The 13,278-nt window shown below is 36.8% G+C and overlaps 1 long non-coding RNA gene and 1 other non-coding gene across 3 annotated transcripts in view; both read left to right on the top strand.

Annotated features, from left to right (window-relative positions):
* LOC132652232 (uncharacterized) overlaps positions 1-13,278 on the top strand; it is a 72,786-nt gene that overhangs the window by 20,911 nt on the left and 38,597 nt on the right. The window contains exons 3-4 of one of the 2 annotated variants that reach the window (XR_009589713.1): positions 8,546-8,654; positions 11,333-11,544. This is a non-coding gene — a long non-coding RNA (uncharacterized LOC132652232). The remainder of the gene's footprint in view (positions 1-8,545; positions 8,655-11,332; positions 11,545-13,278) is intronic. The other variant, XR_009589712.1, reaches the window with a different exon arrangement.
* Positions 11,906-12,012, top strand: LOC132652709 (U6 spliceosomal RNA). Its single transcript, XR_009590285.1, has one exon. It is a non-coding gene; the product is annotated as a U6 spliceosomal RNA (small nuclear RNA).

The raw sequence follows: 13,278 nt of genomic DNA, 5'->3' as shown, positions 1-13,278 counted from the left end.
GTCATCAGGTATTAAAACTCAGACTTTCTAACACACACACACAGATATATATATGTATGTAATATATATATATATACTAGTTCTTCCATCTTTCTTCTTTCTAGACATACAGGTTGATTTATCTTTGATTTGATTCCATATCTTAAGTAATTGTGTGCTTAGTTTAAATATAAGCCCAAAAGATATTGCCAGTGGATCAATTTTAGATTTCATCTGAAATCAGTCCATCTTTTCATTAAACTCCATTCCAGTGTGCAGGCAGGACAAGCGAAATGTAATTATTTGAACAGAGACAAAGAAGATTCTGTTCATAGTTGCAAGCAGTGTTGGCGCAGAACAGTGCCCTGGGCTGAGTGATGAGTGCCAGGCAGATAAGAGGTAGGGAGCACCAAAGAATGTCATTCCGGAAGCAATTCCTGGGGTCACTGCAGCAACTTCAGAAAGGATTCCTCAGGGGGCAATAATTGGTTTGAAGTCACGAACAAGTAATTTATGACCAAAGGCAAACAACACAGTCTGTGGATCTTTGGATTTTTTTTTCCTTTTGAAGAAATGAATAGTACAGGATGAATGACAATAAAAATGGGAGTTAGGAGAGGCCCGAAGGACTCACTGACCACCCACTCCTAAGTGGGTAGTCACTTACTGATCAGTTAAGGTAGGCACCATTAGCTTGATGGAGATTTACTCAGCTCACTTTCCTACCGCTTACAATTGTAAAGTTGTTAGTAGAAAGCCTGGACTTGAGTAATCACTCTAATGATCAGACAGGCTTTTGTATAAACATAGCACTTCAACAGTTCTACTTGGCTTAGATTAGTTTCTTTAACTGAGTGGGAAATAATATTACACTTGAACCTTTTCCTCATTTTGAGGCACATACTGTAGAGCAAAACTGTAGAGCAAAAGAAAAATCTCCGAGTTAACTAAAAAGTACTTTAACATTTACTGCTTCAAATGCTCCTTAGATTGCCATCTTCCAATATTCTGATATTGTAACAAACTACCTCCTGAGGCTGTATATGTTGGCCTAATTTAAATATTTTGTATTAACCTGGCACATATTTTGAGAATGATATTTTTCTTATAGTGTTTAAAACAAGTTATTAATTACAATGTGAATATATTGCTTATTTTCTCATTAATAATATTGTTCTTTTATTATATAACTATATATTATTATACATTATATGTTAACGTATTGTTATGTAACTATCCACAGAATAGGATATAAATATATACATACAACAAAAAACAATTTCATTAAAAATATGAGCTGAAGCATGCACACTGAATATTGCTAGGGTGAAGTTTGAGCCCCAGAGATTCTGTTTCTGGGGACTGAGTCTCTATTAGATAACTAAAGTCCAGTGATACCACAAGAATTGAGCACTAAACAAATGTAATCAATGTCTTCATAAGTAAAGTTCTGAAGAGTTGGCTTTCTCTTTCTGTCTGCCATGCAAATATACAGAAAACAGCTATCTGCAACAGGACATAAACATTCAACTACAGAACAAATCAACTCACATTTGGATTTAAACTTACACCACCCAGAACTGTGAAAAAGTTATTTGTAGTTCAAATCCTTAGCATTAAGACTCTTAGCATTAAGACTCATCCTTTGATGTTTCTTTTGACCAGTTTCATTAATGCAATTATAGTAGTGGCCAATCTACTCACATGAAGCTGGACACTGTTCAGGCTGCACATGCTCACTAGATATTTCACGAGGCACATGTGGAAAGAGAGAATTAGAAAACACTTAAATACACAGTTATTGGAACCGTGACCCAATCTACTCTACACGAAGCTGGTCGCTGTCCAAGTTGGCACATAGCTCCTGGGCCTTTCACAGGGCACAGGTGGAAAAGGAGTATTAGAAAACACTTAGATACACACTATTTTACTTCTAATTATTGGCACATTCTGTAAGTATTATCAAGCTGTTTTAGCACCCACTTTGCCAAAGAAATGGGAAATAAAACAACACTGCTGAGTTGTGTTGCTACTTCAGATCCACTAATGACCTTTTTACAAACTGGCTTGTTTCTGGTTGATCGCCATATTTCGCCTGATAATTTAAACATGGTTCTCTGAGACTTAGAGACTATAAATCAGTGAAGTTCAGGTTTCCATAAATTAAATATCAGTGGCTTAAAAACTGACGCGATTATTCTCATACCTTGTGAAACCCTCATTTCTAGATCTTTGGATCTTAGAATCTATTTCTTCCATTGTCTTTTATGCTGTTTGGCAATGGGATAAAAATTAACCTAAGCAGGAAAGAGACATGAGACATGATGTCATGGTCTAGACCTATGTCTTAGAAAAAGATGAAGTGGGTGTTTTCACTTTGCTTTGCTGTAATTTGACCTAAATATTCTCTCTAGTATGTATAGAGTAAGAAAAAAAAAGAGAGAGAGAGAGGCAAGTGACTTCTGCATACTGATGAATTCTATGTCGCTGGTGCTGATATAAGGACTTTGTATACATTCTTTTATCATTCATCAGTTTGATTATATTCATAGGAATAATAACCCATTTTTAAAACAAACCAAGTAGAGTTCCTTTGCTAAGTTTCTTAAGAACAGTGTCACTGATATTAGAGTTAAATATTAAGATTACCCAGCTGCAAAACCCATGTTAAATTCTTTTTTTTTTTTTTTTATAGACCCTGTGCAAAAGAAACCTCTTCATGAGTAGAAGCTAAGGGTTGGTAAGAACTGTCATTAGATAAACAGGTTCCTGGAAATAAGGGAACATATATAGGTGGAAAAACACAGGCAATGTAAAACTAAAGGCAAAATAGAAACCATTTACCATGTTATTTACATCATCAGTTTCACCGGAATCACTCTACTATTGTCTTCACAGTTATCTATGACTAGATCATGTAGGCGTGGGAGATAGGTCAGATTCCAAAGAGTCGGACCCTGCAGAAAATCTGATAACTAGACTTTTAAGAAAGTTGCTGGCAAGGGTATGAGACAAAAAGATTACTTGCCAAAAGCAAAAGAAAAACACAGGAAGGCAGGATGCCAGAGTTAGGACAATGGATCCAAAATAAGACATAGAGCAGATACAAGAGCAAAAGGACATGAACTTACCTATCTCTGGGCAATCTGATCATAGTTGAGATGCAAACAGTAGGGAAATGGGGGCAGTAGATAGTAATCATTACTGAGGCCATGGAAATGAAACTTGGGCAGATTTGAAGAAACTTCAGTGTTGAAAATAAGACCAACTTTTAGAACTAGATAAAAGGGATATACATCCAGAAGCTAAGCCAAGTGAGAGAAGGGTGGAGATGATGAAGGAGTGGAAACAGGACACCACAGTGAGACTTACCTCACTATGTGGAATTTGTAGTTCATGCTTTACTTTAATGTTTCTGCTGCTTAATCTTCACACTCTCTTACCACTCTTAGCAAATGAATGTTTCCATGAAGACCATAGTAGCCGCATTTGAATACAGTAAATTCTTAAATAGGATGTAAGCTACTTCTGTTGGTATGGTACTCTTTTGCTTCTCTACTCTCTTCTGTCTCCTTCACTCTATAGTGCGCCTGGCCACTTCCCTCTCCATCCTACTTTATCTCTGTTTTCTTGACAATATTATGTAGTGCCACATCTATGGATAACAAGGAATTTGTGCAATTGTTGAGTGACCTAGGAGATCCTAAAGGACAGACGCAGCCATCCTGTGTTCTTCAAAGTAACGACACTGTGATGGCCTTCTCCCTTATGTCACAGCAATCTTCATAGAGCACGACAAAATTCACTACTAACCAGAATCACAACCTAAGTACTTATGATTATCAGGATAAATGGAAAGAATTAACAAGAAGGAACAGAAGAGATAAACATGATTTTCCCCCCTTAAATTAACATTTTCTAATTTTCCATTTTATTGGTTCTGCTAGTGGGCACTTCAGAATGAGCAACAGATAATTGAGGAATTACTCTGCCACCTAATTGTCCTTAATGTATGTTACAACAAAGTTGTCAGCTCTCTCTAATGTGACTAATGTGTATGCTCATAATGGCAGTGACTTTCAGTATACATTAAAAAATTCCAAGCCTCTGGAGTCCACATTTCCTTTGCTACAGTGTTCCTGTCAGTTTGGTTTTTGGAGAACTTCTGAATTTTTACATAGTATGCCCTGAACAGATATTACAGTTTCACTCAGCTTCCCGTTGACAAAGAAAGCAACCACAGACAGCTTGAATATGAATAGATTCGCTGCACTCCATCAACTCTTTATGGAATGAGGTACCAGGTTGCATTTGGTATAAAAACTGCATTTTGTTCATTCCTAGAATTCGAACTTAAATCACTTCTCATTAATCTCTAGTAATTTGAAATCATTATTTTAATTAAGACTGGAATACCTGCTCTCTATATCTTACGACAGGGACCTTACTGCTATTTCTAGCTGTTTGCAATCATTTGGCCACTCTTTTCTCCTACCTTCTCAGACATTAGTTCAACATGATAGTAAAATTTGGGAAACAACTTTGCGTTCATAGCCGTCTCTTCATTCGCAATTCTTTACACAAAAGAGTTTTATGGAAGAGGTAGGACATTTATAGAATTATAGAATGCTATTTAGAAAGGGACATTGACTTTTTTTTACTGTTTCCATTTTGCAAATAAAAATATGAGGATAAAAATTAGGATATCCTAAAGTAAGAGAACAAATGAACATATGAAGTTTCAGTGTTAGAGTCAATTTCTGTAACTCATTGGCATGGCATTCTCACAAAGTCTTATAACATCCTAAACATTTTTTATCATCAACGGATATAAAGAAAGATACAAGTAAAAGCAGTCCACTTCTGTGACTCTTTCTAGCACTGGTTTCATTCCTCCGCCATGTTCTGAAGTTAATTCAAGATAAATCTGCATTTTCCAAAGTTATTAGGATGTTGAGAATTATAATGAAATAGACAATGGCTATAAAGTATCACATATTAGGTGCAGGATGAAGAGAACTTCTGACTACCTTTTTAGTTAAATAAATAAATAAAACCCTATTTTCAGCTGTATATTAATGTCTTGACAAAAGTAAGCCTTAAACAGGAAACTCTGAAGAGGAGAAAATAATTGATTTGCATAAATTTCCATGCAATTAGTTCAGGTTTAATAACCACCCAGGCCTAAAATGTCAAACAGTCACATAGATTGTGAAGACTGGGCAAGATTTTAAGAAACCCAGTTGGGAATTTTGGTTATGGTGTATTGGTCTGCATGTGTGTGTGCACACGCACTGAGATTTCCCCTGTGAGCTTATGGAAATGAGCTGAGTGTGTGGAATGTGATCTCCAAGAGGGTACCAGAAACTGGATGTGAGGTTGCTAGGCAATTTCCCCCATTGTTTTAAACAAACTTCATGGAACTGGCAGCAGCTGTCAGAGTTCCTGGCTCCTAAGAATAACAGAGCTGAATAACACAAAGAACAAAGGTCTGCCACAATAAATGGCAATAAATAACCGGAACTTTCTATGCAAGTAAATGCAAGCACTTGAATGTTAAAGCAATTAATAAGGTTAACACATACAAGAGGGCATTTGAGTTCTATTCGCTGTCAAATACATCTTCTGAGACACTTTAATTTAAATGCAAGATGATCAGAAAGGAGAATGGTATGCTGTGGTTTTGACAAATTATTTTTCTAAAACTCACCATTTTCTGTTTTTGCTTGCATTCTAATTATTCATTGAGTATTGCACCTCAAGGACAAAATAACCTTCCCTCTGCATGTATGGAAGGGTCTTAAATGGAAATATATTCTACCCTTGATGCTAAATAAGAGCTTATGAAATCATATCTTCACCACAGATTTCTTTTAGATATCTTGCTATTCTTATTTCTTTATTCTCTCCTGCTTTGTCACAGAAGGAGGTGATTATTCAAGGCTATGTGCAACGAGACTGAATGGAGCAGCACACAGAACTATTGAGATCTGACTAGCCTTTGTGACATCGAGGCCACCTTCTTGACTGTGTAAGCAGGCTGCAGTGTGTGCAAGAGCGTGTCACAGGAAGACAGGCTTCAGTGTGTGCAAGCTAGCTACAGGAAAAGCAGTAATCACTAGACATAGGCATTTTATATTGTCACACAACTTCTTGTGAAAGCCAAATAACTTCAAACCAACTGTTAAAATGATTACTTACTAGTATTTCAAAGTTGAAATTTTACCCCTTCAACTAGGCAACTATAGTCATGGTGTTCTACTTTCTATGGCTGATTCACTCTCTTTACTTAAGTTAGTATGTGCTTAGGCATATCTTTCAAAATATTTTGAGATGAGCAACCTAGACATTTCTTTGTAATAATTTTAACACAGTCTCACATTAATGGTACATTAAACATTTTAACGTGTTATTTTGTATAAATGTTTAATATACTTACTATATTGATAGAAGTAAATTTTCAACTGAGCAGTGAACTGGACAAAAATCTCTTTGTGAATTCTATACCATTTTATTTACAAAGAAAGATTTTATTTTGGGGGAATTGAGTTTTGGGCTTTCTATACTGGAAATAAGTCTTTATAAAAAGATTTCTTTCTGGTAGTGATTTTCTAAATGTTTCTGTTTTAAGGTTATTTAAAAATATATAAAAAGCAGAAATTACAAAGAAAATACATAAAGATTTATTATGCATTGAATAAGTATACCCAGTATTTCTCTCTTATATACACTTGTCAATATCAAAATCAGGAATTTCTATGGGTACAATTTGTATGTGCAAACTGAGTGTAATGTCACTTCCCCATGTACACAGGTGTATCTAAGTGTCCATGAGGAACTAGTGCCAGAACCACCTTCAAATACAAAAATTCTGAGGTCCTTCTAGGCATATATCCAAAAGATGCTCAAGTATACAACAAGGACATTTGCTCAAACATGTTCGTTAGCAGCTGTATTTGTAATAGAATATGGAAACAACCCAGATGTCCAACTGAGGAATGGATACAGAAACTGTGCTACATTTACACGAAGGAATGCTACTCAGCAATTAAAAACAAGGAAATCATGAAATTTGCAGGCAAATGGTGGGCTCTAGAAAAGATCATCCTGATTGAGGTACCCCAGAAGCAGAAAGAGTAAATACATGGTATATACTCACTTATAATAGGATATTAATCACATAATATAAGATAAACATACTAAAATATGTACACCTAAAGAAGCTAAACAAGAAGGAGGTCCCTGGGTAAGATTCTCATTCAGAAAGGCAAACGGGGTGGACATCAGAAGAGGGAGAGAGCAGGCAACAGGACAAGAGCCTACCACAAAGGCCTCTGGAAGACTACCTAGCAGTGTATCAAAGCAGAGGCTGAGATGCATAGCCTAACTTTGGGCAGAGTGCAGGGAATCTTATAAAAGAAGGGGAAGATAGAAAGACCTGGAGGGGACAGGAGCTCCACAAGGAGAGCAACAGAACCAAAAAATCTGGGCCCAGGGGTCTTTGTGAGACTGTTTCTCCAAGGACCATGCATGGAGATAACCTAGATCCCCTGCACAGATGTAGCCTGTAGGAGCCTAGTCTCCAAGTGGGTTCCCCAGTAAGGGGAACAGGAACTGTTTCTGATATGAACTCAGTGGCTGACTCTTTGATCATCTTCCTCTGAGGGGGGAATAGCTTTACCAGGCCACAGAGGAAGACAATACAGCCAGTCCTGATGAGACCTGATAGGCCAGGGTCAAATAGAAGAAGAGGAGGTCCTCTCCTATCAATGGATTATGGGAGGGGCACGGGAGGAGATGAGAGAGAGTGGAATTGGGAGGGGATGTGGGAGTGGCTACAGCTGGGCTACAGAGTGAATAAATTGTAATAAATTAAAACATAAAAGAAAAATAGGAAAAAATTCTGAGGTACTCAAGCCTCTTCTGTAACTGGTGAGCATCTGCATGTAATCCTGCATGTGGGTATGTTTACTTCAAATCCTGTCGTGGTTACTTTTTTATACCTAATGTAATGAAATGCTAGAGAAACAGCTGTTACATCGCATCCGTTACATGTTCAGTGCAACGGATTTGGCCTTGAATATTTTCTATCCACAATTGTTTGAAACGGATTCAGGACTGAATATATTCAGGGCAACTGGGCCTGTCTTACAGGTGTGAGTAATTTACAAAATTGTGTGATGATATCCCAGCCCTCTAACCCATTGTTTTAAAGTTTGTTTTTAAGTAAGAAAATGGTCAACCGAAGGGTAGTTGTTATTTGATCAGTTTCACAGTGCTGTGAGAGTGCTGCTGTGCTGTGAGGGCGTGCTTTCCACAGATGATCTGATCATGCTCTGACCCAGCAGTGGAAAAAATTCCAGTATGGCTGAATGCCATTTCTGTATCTGTGCATACACTCCTGCATAAGGCTTGAATACACTACAGCATCTTCCTGGAATACCAGAGCAATGCCGAGCCATATATGAAATTATTTCTCTGAGAATTATGGTGTAATTGAAAAGAGCTTTCCAGAAGTATTACAGATATATATTCAGCCCTTGAATCTTGATGCATTATTTTCTAGGTTTGTGGAACACATGTTGTCCTTTAAGAACGACGAGTCTATACATCTGCTGCAGGTGAATGGCTGCAGTTGTGCCACTTCTCTCTCTTTTCATTACGCTTGGTATGAGGTAAGAAGCAGCAGTAATGCAAAATGAGAGCTGCATGTTCGGTGCTGTGCAAAATTTTCAGTGTGTCATAAATAGTAAATAACTTACTCCTGAGCACTGAGGTATGGCCACCCCATTCATTTGGAAAAAAAAAAAAAAAGAAAGAAAGAAAGAAATTGAGATACCAAGAGGTACAAATGTCTAATGGGACTAATTCCAAACTCAAATGTATGGATTACAGGGTCTAAAACTTCAAAGGGCACAGGATTCAGACTAACATAAGTATAAGCGTGGAAATTCTGATCTTAATATTTGACCTTGAGCATCTTTGCTTCTCTATGACCTTGTTCCTAAAATGGAAAGTACCCAGGAGTAAAATTGTGTAGATATTCAAAATGTGCTAGAGAAGTCTGTCACCAACTAAAAGTGAGGAAAAAGCTGTTATGCTGTCATATTCTATTTTTGAATATGCATACAAAGTGGAGTTTGTTTGTGTTTTTTACTCTGCGGCTAGTGTCTCCTTAAAATACTGGTACATGTTTCTTTTTCTTTTCCACCACAGATAACACATTCCTCCTTGTCCCTCGTCCTTTTTTATCTGAAGCTTTATCTGTCTCCCCAAGAGCTTCATTGACTTTGGAAGCATACTCTCTCAGTAGGCTCCCATGCACGTCCAATGCCTGCCATTCTAAGTGACCTGAAACACACAGAGCTAATTCATCACGTCTCAGGCCCATTCTTGTTGTTGTCTCTGTCTGCAGCATGTCTATTCAGCTTCCTCTCTACCTATTCAAATATTCAAAACTACAGAAAGGCTTAATTGAAATCCATCCATACTTTAAAGGCCCCTGTCTGTTTCGTTTGACAACATAACTCAGTAAAATCTTGTAAAAACCCAACAGAAGGATTGTTAAGCTCCAATTACCACGGACAATCGTGTTTCCTCGGAGCATCTGGTTTGCTTCCAGTTTATCCACAGTAAGGTAATAGCTTTGTATGTGCATGTCTGTGTTTACCTGGTTTTCTGGAATTTGAGCCCAAACCTCTAGTCTATTGAAAAACCTTCGGCGTTTGCTAATTATTACTTTGTGGGTGATGTGTAGAACTTAATTTTATTAGCTTTCTTCCTCCCCTGTCTTTATATGTATTTTCAAATTTGTATGCATTCTTTTACAAAGGTAAGTTAACATTATCTTAGACAAAAAAAATCAACCTTTGCAAAACCATTACAACTAATAAATTAAAGGTTACTAAATTTTAAGTAACTTATAGATAATTATCCAAAATTAACTGCTTCAGATTTTGGATCTAATTACATTATTCTATTGATTTTTTTATTTGTGACCCTTTCAATGGACTTGGAACTATTATCACATTATTAAATGTCGTAATTTTGAAATAGGCTTTTTTATGCCATTAAATATTCTTTGAAGACATTTATGTCAAAACAGTAGATTATAAATATAACATGATTTAATTGAAGTACTCCTATGTGATTAACACCTATGCTATTTAACGATAAGCACATATGCAAATGCTTGATTTTTAACTGCACATTACTAATGGATATTACTGAAAAAGTCTCACTTCAAAAGTTAGATATAGTTATAAAATTACCATTGTTATCAATACATACTGCCAAACTACTCACCTTTTTTAATTCACTGAACAACTGTGGGCATTGTAAAGTTTTCTCTATTTTAAGCCATATGCATTTCTAGAAAACCTTTGGGAGGTAAATATTTAAATATTTGAATTTGTATATGGAAGCATTTCCAAGGTAAAGTGTATTTCACTTCTAAGTAAATAAAGATGGTTGTATTGTTATTTTATTTCACTATTTCTACTTTATATAATTAATATTTTTATCATTAGTATTATTAGTATTATTATTAGTAGTAGTATTTTATTACTTTAAATAGGTTTTAATCCCTATAAGATACCGTGTATACTGACTTTATATCAAAATATTTTATGCTCTTCTGATGAAAGGCGATTATTTTTAATAGAAAAACCATAAAGCATTTGTGACGTTAAGGATTTGTCTTTATACCAAGGGTTTTACTCTCAAGGGATGTATGTAGTGATATCCAAAGTAAAGCATTCCTTTTGAAAATGTGATTTTATTATTGAAGTTTATTCCATGTAAAAAGAACATACAAAAAAAAAGAACATACATGATTATATAGTGATGTAGTACTTTATAAATTACCTATATAAACATCTCTCAAAGTTTACTGTGCCTAGCCTCCTCTGAGAACTGGTTACAATGTGAATAATTCCTGGACCCTACGTAAAGTCTAGCATATTTAGACAACAGATTTAGATGGGCTCTTCCTGAGCAGCCAGATCATTCTGCTAGCATACTGTGACTCAGCCTTTTAAAATTATTAGTTAATTCATTTTTACAATTTCTTTTCAAAATACTATCATTAGTCAACTAAACCCAGACTTAAAGATAGGTATGTAAAGACAGAGGATCTAGCCAAAAGCCTTAAATTACAAGACTGTAGCTCTTAAATTTTACCCATTAAGCTTGATCTTTTGGCTCACATTGTAACTGATGTGGAGATAAATTATAGATTTACAATTATTCATTCTTATAGACCTAATTAATTTTAATAGTCATTACTAAATTGAAGTAGGTATGTGGAAGGCCATGGCACAAGGAAGTAAATGGGCACTTCCTGTCTACACAGTTCCCCACAGGCTCCGTCCTCTCCAGAGGAGGCTGAATGGCAACGGCTGCTTCTTAGACACGAAGCATTGCGCTTGGTCAGGTCGGTGTGACTTCTCACTTGGGAGAGTTCTTGAGTGAGAGCTGAGGAATACCGTTCCCTTACCTGGGCTTAGTCTGGTCACATGACCATGAACCAATCTCCTAAGTTATGCAATACATCTGCAGATTATGGTAGGTACAGAATGGGTATTTTCCATTATATATTTTTGTGATTATTCTTCTGCATCTTTTCAGACTAGATTTAGAGTCAACAAATGCTTTAAGTTTCTACATGTTTTAAAATATGAGGCTATAGTTGGACATGGTGATATATACTTTTAATCCCATCATGGAGTCAGAGGCAGTTGGATCACTGTGAGTTCTAGGCCAGACTGGTCTACAAAGTGAGTCAAGCACAGCTGAGGCTACACAGGCTAAATCCTGTCTCAAAAAAACTAATAAAAAAGAAACAGAAAGAAAGAAAGAAAGAAAGAAAGAAAGAAAGAAAGAAAGAAGTTACATTATCTTCCATTACGGGAAGAAAAATATATTGGTGCTTATTTCCGCAGTACATACACTAAAATTGGAATGATACAGAGAAGATTAACATGGTCCCTGAGCAAAGAATGCATACAAATTCATGAAGCATTCCATACTTTCATAAGAATATCATGAAATTTGCAGACAAATGGATGGATCTGGAAAAGGTCATCCTGAGTAAGGTAACCCAGACCCAGAAAGACACACATGGTATGTACTCACTTATAAGCAGATATTAGCCACATAATACAGGATAACCATACTACAATCCACAGACCTAAAGAAGCTAAGTAACAAGCAGGACCCTAGGCCAGATACTTAATTCTCATTCAAAAGGACAAATAGAAAAGACAGCAGAAGTGGTTGAAGAGAGGCAGGATGGGAGTCTACCACAGATGTCCTCGAAAGACTCCACCCAGCAGGGGATCGAAGCAGATTCTGAAACTCACAGCCAAGGTAGCTTTAAATTTAGGAAAGCATTTGATATCAACATACACATTCATCCCTATCCACAGACACATGCATTCAGACCACACACATGCACACACACACACACACCACCACCACCACCATCACCAATGACTAAGAACTACCAGACATTCTAGCTGTATTTGGGAAGGCACCCATGGAATGCAAGTAGGCATATATCTTCCTCAGAATTCTACTGCTTTCAAAAGACAGCATGACTATGGCAACTCTTAGAAAAGAAATCATTTAATTGGAGGCTTGCTCACAACTTTAGAGGCGTAGTCCATTATCCTCATGACAGGAAGCATGCTGGCATGCAGGCAGGTCTGCTAGCTGAGGGCCCTACACCTGAGCTGGAAGGGAGCAGGACAGGAGAACTAGCTGAAAGTTCTACGTTTGGATCTGGAAGCAGCGAGAAGAGAGCCGTTGGGCCTGGCTTTAGGCCTTTTGAAACCTCGAAGCTGACCCCCAGTGGCATACTTATTCCAACAAGTCCACACTTACTCCAACAAGTCACACCTCCTAATCCTAAATAGTTCCACTCCCTAATGGTTAAGAATTCAAATACATGAGCAAACAGGGGCATTCTTATTCAACCACCACAGCATAACAGAGAAATACCTGCACATCCATGATTGTTATGGTATTTTCACACAAGCCAAGTTATGGAGTCAGCCTAAGTGCATTTGGTAGACTGGAGATAAACTCGATCTCATTCACTTATAAAGAACAACAAATTATATATATCATTTTCAGAAAATGACAGGAATGGGAAATGATCATATAAGTGAATTGAAACTCACATTGGAAGTAGGAGAAGACAAGTAACAGGATGGGAGCCTACCACAGAGGGCCTCTTGAAAAACTCCACCTAGCAGTGTATCAAAGCAGATGCTGAGACTCATAACCAAACCTTTG

The sequence above is a fragment of the Meriones unguiculatus genome, chromosome 2 (genome assembly GCF_030254825.1).
Source record: "Meriones unguiculatus strain TT.TT164.6M chromosome 2, Bangor_MerUng_6.1, whole genome shotgun sequence".
NCBI classification, from domain to species: domain Eukaryota; kingdom Metazoa; phylum Chordata; class Mammalia; order Rodentia; family Muridae; genus Meriones; species Meriones unguiculatus.
Note: the sequence above shows the minus strand (reverse complement) of the source record. Positions and strands in the feature narration are given on the sequence as shown.